Raw genomic sequence first — 6,000 nt, forward strand, 5'->3', positions numbered from 1 at the left:
CAAGAACACTGACTCTTCCTTCTGTCTATGTTTTGAACCATGTCTGTGACACTAGTTATAGAGTCCGATGCTTCACTTCGGGTTTACTGTATCCCTTGGACCTTGTTATTTACGATGAATCACAGAAATTGCATCGGAATTAAATACATAAAAGCACAATGCCGACTTAAGTACAAGAAGACCGAATCTTCTTACTGTCTATAATTTGAACCATTCCAGTGACACTAGTTATAGATTCCGATTCTTCACTTCAGGATTACTGTATCCCTCTGACCTTCTTATTGACGGTGAAACACTGAAATTGCATCGGAATTAAATACGAAAGGCACATTGCCAACTTAAGTACAAGAAGACTGACTCTTCTTCCTGACTATGTTTTCAACCATTCCTGTGACACTAGTTGTAGATTCCGATGCTTCACTTCAGGTTTACTGTATCCCTTGGACCTTCTTATTGACGATGAAACACAGAAATAGCATCGGAATTAAATACAAAAGACACAATGCCGACTTAAGTACAAGAAGACTGACTCTTCCAACTGTCTATGTTTTGAACCATTCCTGAGTCACTAGTTATTGATTCCGATGCTTCACTTCAGGCTTACTGTATCCCCCTGACCGTCTTATTGACGATGAAACACAGAAATTGCATCCGAATTAAATAGAAAAGGCACAATGCCGACTTAAGTACTAGAAGACTGACTCTTCCTACTGTCTATGTTTTGAACCATTCCTAAGACACTTGTTATAGATTCCGTTGCTTCACTTCATTTTTACTGTATCCCTCTGACCTTCTTATTGACGATGAAACACAGAAATTGCATCGGAATTAAATACAAAAGGCACAATGCCGAATTAAGTACAAGAAGACTGACTCTTCTTACTGTCTATGCTTTTAACCATTCCTGTGACACTAGTTATAGACTCCGATGCTTCGCTCCAGATTTACTGTATCCCTTCGACCTTCTTATTGACGATGAAACACAGAAATTGCATCGGAATTAAATACAAAAGGCACAATGCCGTCTTAAGTACATGAAGACTGACTCTTCTTACTGTCTATGCTTTGAACCATCCCTGTGACACTAGTTATAGATTCCGATGCTTCACTGCAGGTTTACTGTGTCCCTTAGACCTTCTTATTGACGATGAAACACAGAAATTACATCGGAATTAAATACAATAGCCACAATGCCGACTTAAGTACAAGAAGACTGACTCTTCTTACTGTCTATAGTTTGAACCATTCCAGTGCCACTAGTTATTGATTCCGATGCTTCACTTCATCATTACTGTATCCCTTGGACCTTCTTATTGACGATGAAACACAGAAATTGCACCGGAATTAAATACAAATTGCACAATGCCGACTTATGTACAAGAAGACTGACTCTTCCTACTGTCTATGTTTTGACACATTTCTGTGACACTAGTTATACAGTCCGATGCTTCACTTCAGGTTTACTGTATCCCTTGGACCTTCTTATTGACGGTGAAACATAGACATTGCATTGGAATTAAATACGAAAGGCACAATGCCAACTTAAGTACAAGAAGACTGACTCTTCTTACTGACTATGTTTTGAACCATTCCAGTGACACTAGTTATAGATTCCGATGCTTCACTTCAGGTTTACTGTATCCCTTAAACCTTCTTATTGACGATGAAACGCAGAAATTGCATCGGAATTAAATACAAAAGACACAATGCCGACTTAAGTACAAGAAGACTGACTCTTCCAACTGTCTATGTTTTGAACCATTCCTGTGACGCTAGTTATAGATTCCGATGCTTCACTTCAGGTTTACTGTATCCCTCTGACCGTCTTAGTGACGATGAAACACAGAAATTGCATCCGAATTAATACAAAAGGCACAATGCCGACTTAAGTACAAGAAGACTGACTCTTCTTACCGTCTACGTTTTGCACCGTCCCTGTGACCCTAGTTATAGATTCCGATGTTTCACTCCAGGTTGACTGTATCCCTTGGACCTTCTTATTGACGATGAAAAACAGATATTGCATCGGAATTAAATACAAAATGCACAATGCCGACTTATGTACAAGAAGACTGACTCTTCTTGCTGACTATGTTTTGAACCATTCCTGTGACACTAGTTATAGATTCCGTTGCTTCACTTCAGGTATACTGTATCCCTCTGACATTCTTATTGACGATGAAACACAGAAATTGCATCGGAATTAAATACAAAAGGCACAATGCCGAATTAAGTACAAGAAGACTGACTCTTCTTACTGTCTATGCTTTTAACCATTCCTGTGACACTAGTTATAGACTCCGATGCTTCAGTCCAGGTTTACTGTATTCCTTCGACCTTCTTATTGACGATGAAACACTGAAATTGCATCGGAATTAAATACAAAAGGCACAATGTCGTCTTAAGTACATGAAGACTGACACTTCTTACTGTCTATGCTTTGAACCATCCCTGTGACGCTAGTTATAGATTCCGATGCTTCACTTCAGGTTTACTGTATCCCTCTGACCGTCTTAGTGACGACGAAACAGAGAAATTGCATCCGAATTAAATAGAAAAGGCACAATGACGACTTAAGTACTAGAAGACTGACTCTTCCTACTGTCTATGTTTTGAACCATTCCTAAGACACTTGTTATAGATTCCGATGCTTCACTTCAGGTTTACTGTATCCCTTGGACCTACTTATTGTCGATGAAACACAGAAATTGCATCGGAATTCAATACAAAAGGCACAAGGCCGACTTAACTACAAGAAGACTGACTCTTCCTACTGTCTATATTTTGAACCATTCCTGTGACACTAGTTATAGATTCCGATGCTTCAATTTAAGTTTACTGTTTCCCTCTGACCTTATTGCCGATGAAACACAGAAATTGCATCGGAATTAAATACAAAAGGCACAATGCCGACTTATGTACAAGAAGAGTGAGTCTTCCTACTGTCTATGTTTTGACCCATTTCTGTGACACTAGTTATAGAGTTCGTTGCTTCACTTCAGGTTTACTGTATCCCTTGTGCCTTCTTATTGTCGGTGAAACACAGAAATTGCATCGGAATTAAATACGAAAGGCACAATGCCAACTTAAGTTCAACAAGACTGACCCTTCTTACTGACTATGTATTGAACCGTTCCGGTGACACTAGTTATAGATTCCGATGCTTCACTTCAGGTTTACTGTATCCTTCTGACCTTCTTATTGACGATGAAACACAGAAATTGCATCGGAATTAAATAGAAAAGGCAGTATGCCAACTTAAGAACAAGAAGACTGACTCTTCTTACTGTCTATGCTTTGAACCATTCCTGTGACACTAGTTATAGATTCCGATGCTTCACTTCAAGTTTACTGCATCCCTTGCACCTTCTTATTGACGATGAAACACAGAAATTGGTTCGGAATTCAATACAAAAGGCACAATGCCGACTTAACTACAAGAACACTGACTCTTCTTACAGACTATGCTTTGAACCATTTCAGTGACACTAGTTATAGATTCGGATGCCTAACTTCAGGATTACTGTATCCCACTGACCTTGTTAGTGACGATGAAACACAGAAATTGCATCGGAACTAAACACAAAAAGCACAATGCCGACTTAAGTACAAGAATACTGACTCATCTTACTGTCTATGATTTGCACCATTCCTGTGGCACTTGTTATAGATTCCGATGCTTCACTTCAGGTTTACTGTTTCTCTTGGACCTTCTTATTGACGATGAAACACAGAAATTGCATCGGAATTAAATACAAAAGGCACAATGCCGACTTATGTACAAGAAGACTGACTCTTCCTTCTGTCTATGTTTTGAACCATGTCTGTGACACTAGTTATAGAGTCCGATGCTTCACTTCGGGTTTACTGTATCCCTTGGACCTTGTTATTTACGATGAATCACAGAAATTGCATCGGAATTAAATACATAAAAGCACAATGCCGACTTAAGTACAAGAAGACCGACTCTTCTTACTGTCTATAATTTGAACCATTCCAGTGACACTAGTTATAGATTCCGATGCTTCACTTCAGGATTACTGTATCCCTCTGACCTTCTTATTGACCGTGAAACACTGAAATTGCATCGGAATTAAATACGAAAGGCACATTGCCAACTTAAGTACAAGAAGACTGACTCTTCTTCCTGACTATGTTTTCAACCATTCCTGTGACACTAGTTGTAGATTCCGATGCTTCACTTCAGGTTTACTGTATCCCTTGGACCTTCTTATTGACGATGAAACACAGAAATAGCATCGGAATTAAATACAAAAGACACAATGCCGACTTAAGTACAAGAAGACTGACTCTTCCAACTGTCTATGTTTTGAACCATTCCTGAGTCACTAGTTATTGATTCCGATGCTTCACTTCAGGCTTACTGTATCCCCCTGACCGTCTTATTGACGATGAAACACAGAAATTGCATCCGAATTAAATAGAAAAGGCACAATGCCGACTTAAGTACTAGAAGACTGACTCTTCCTACTGTCTATGTTTTGAACCATTCCTAAGACACTTGTTATAGATTCCGTTGCTTCACTTCATTTTTACTGTATCCCTCTGACCTTCTTATTGACGATGAAACACAGAAATTGCATCGGAATTAAATACAAAAGGCACAATGCCGAATTAAGTACAAGAAGACTGACTCTTCTTACTGTCTATGCTTTTAACCATTCCTGTGACACTAGTTATAGACTCCGATGCTTCGCTCCAGATTTACTGTATCCCTTCGACCTTCTTATTGACGATGAAACACAGAAATTGCATCGGAATTAAATACAAAAGGCACAATGCCGACTTAAGTACATGAAGACTGACTCTTCTTACTGTCTATGCTTTGAACCATCCCTGTGACACTAGTTATAGATTCCGATGCTTCACTGCAGGTTTACTGTGTCCCTTAGACCTTCTTATTGACGATGAAACACAGAAATTACATCGGAATTAAATACAATAGCCACAATGCCGACTTAAGTACAAGAAGACTGACTCTTCTTACTGTCTATAGTTTGAACCATTCCAGTGCCACTAGTTATTGATTCCGATGCTTCACTTCATCATTACTGTATCCCTTGGACCTTCTTATTGACGATGAAACACAGAAATTGCACCGGAATTAAATACAAATTGCACAATGCCGACTTATGTACAAGAAGACTGACTCTTCCTACTGTCTATGTTTTGACACATTTCTGTGACACTAGTTATACAGTCCGATGCTTCACTTCAGGTTTACTGTATCCCTTGGACCTTCTTATTGACGGTGAAACATAGAAATTGCATTGGAATTAAATACGAAAGGCACAATGCCAACTTAAGTACAAGAAGACTGACTCTTCTTACTGACTATGTTTTGAACCATTCCAGTGACACTAGTTATAGATTCCGATGCTTCACTTCAGGTTTACTGTATCCCTTAAACCTTCTTATTGACGATGAAACGCAGAAATTGCATCGGAATTAAATACAAAAGACACAATGCCGACTTAAGTACAAGAAGACTGACTCTTCCAACTGTCTATGTTTTGAACCATTCCTGTGACGCTAGTTATAGATTCCGATGCTTCACTTCAGGTTTACTGTATCCCTCTGACCGTCTTATTGACGATGAAACACAGAAATTGCATCCGAATTAATACAAAAGGCACAATGCCGACTTAAGTACAAGAAGACTGACTCTTCTTACCGTCTACGTTTTGCACCGTCCCTGTGACCCTAGTTATAGATTCCGATGTTTCACTCCAGGTTGACTGTATCCCTTGGACCTTCTTATTGACGATGAAAAACAGAAATTGCATCGGAATTAAATACAAAATGCACAATGCCGACTTATGTACAAGAAGACTGACTCTTCTTGCTGACTATGTTTTGAACCATTCCTGTGACACTAGTTATAGATTCCGTTGCTTCACTTCAGGTATACTGTATGCCTCTGACATTCTTATTGACGATGAAACACAGAAATTGCATCGGAATTAAATACAAAAGGCA

The sequence above is a fragment of the Schistocerca serialis genome, unplaced genomic scaffold (genome assembly GCF_023864345.2).
Source record: "Schistocerca serialis cubense isolate TAMUIC-IGC-003099 unplaced genomic scaffold, iqSchSeri2.2 HiC_scaffold_1363, whole genome shotgun sequence".
NCBI lineage: Eukaryota > Metazoa > Arthropoda > Insecta > Orthoptera > Acrididae > Schistocerca > Schistocerca serialis.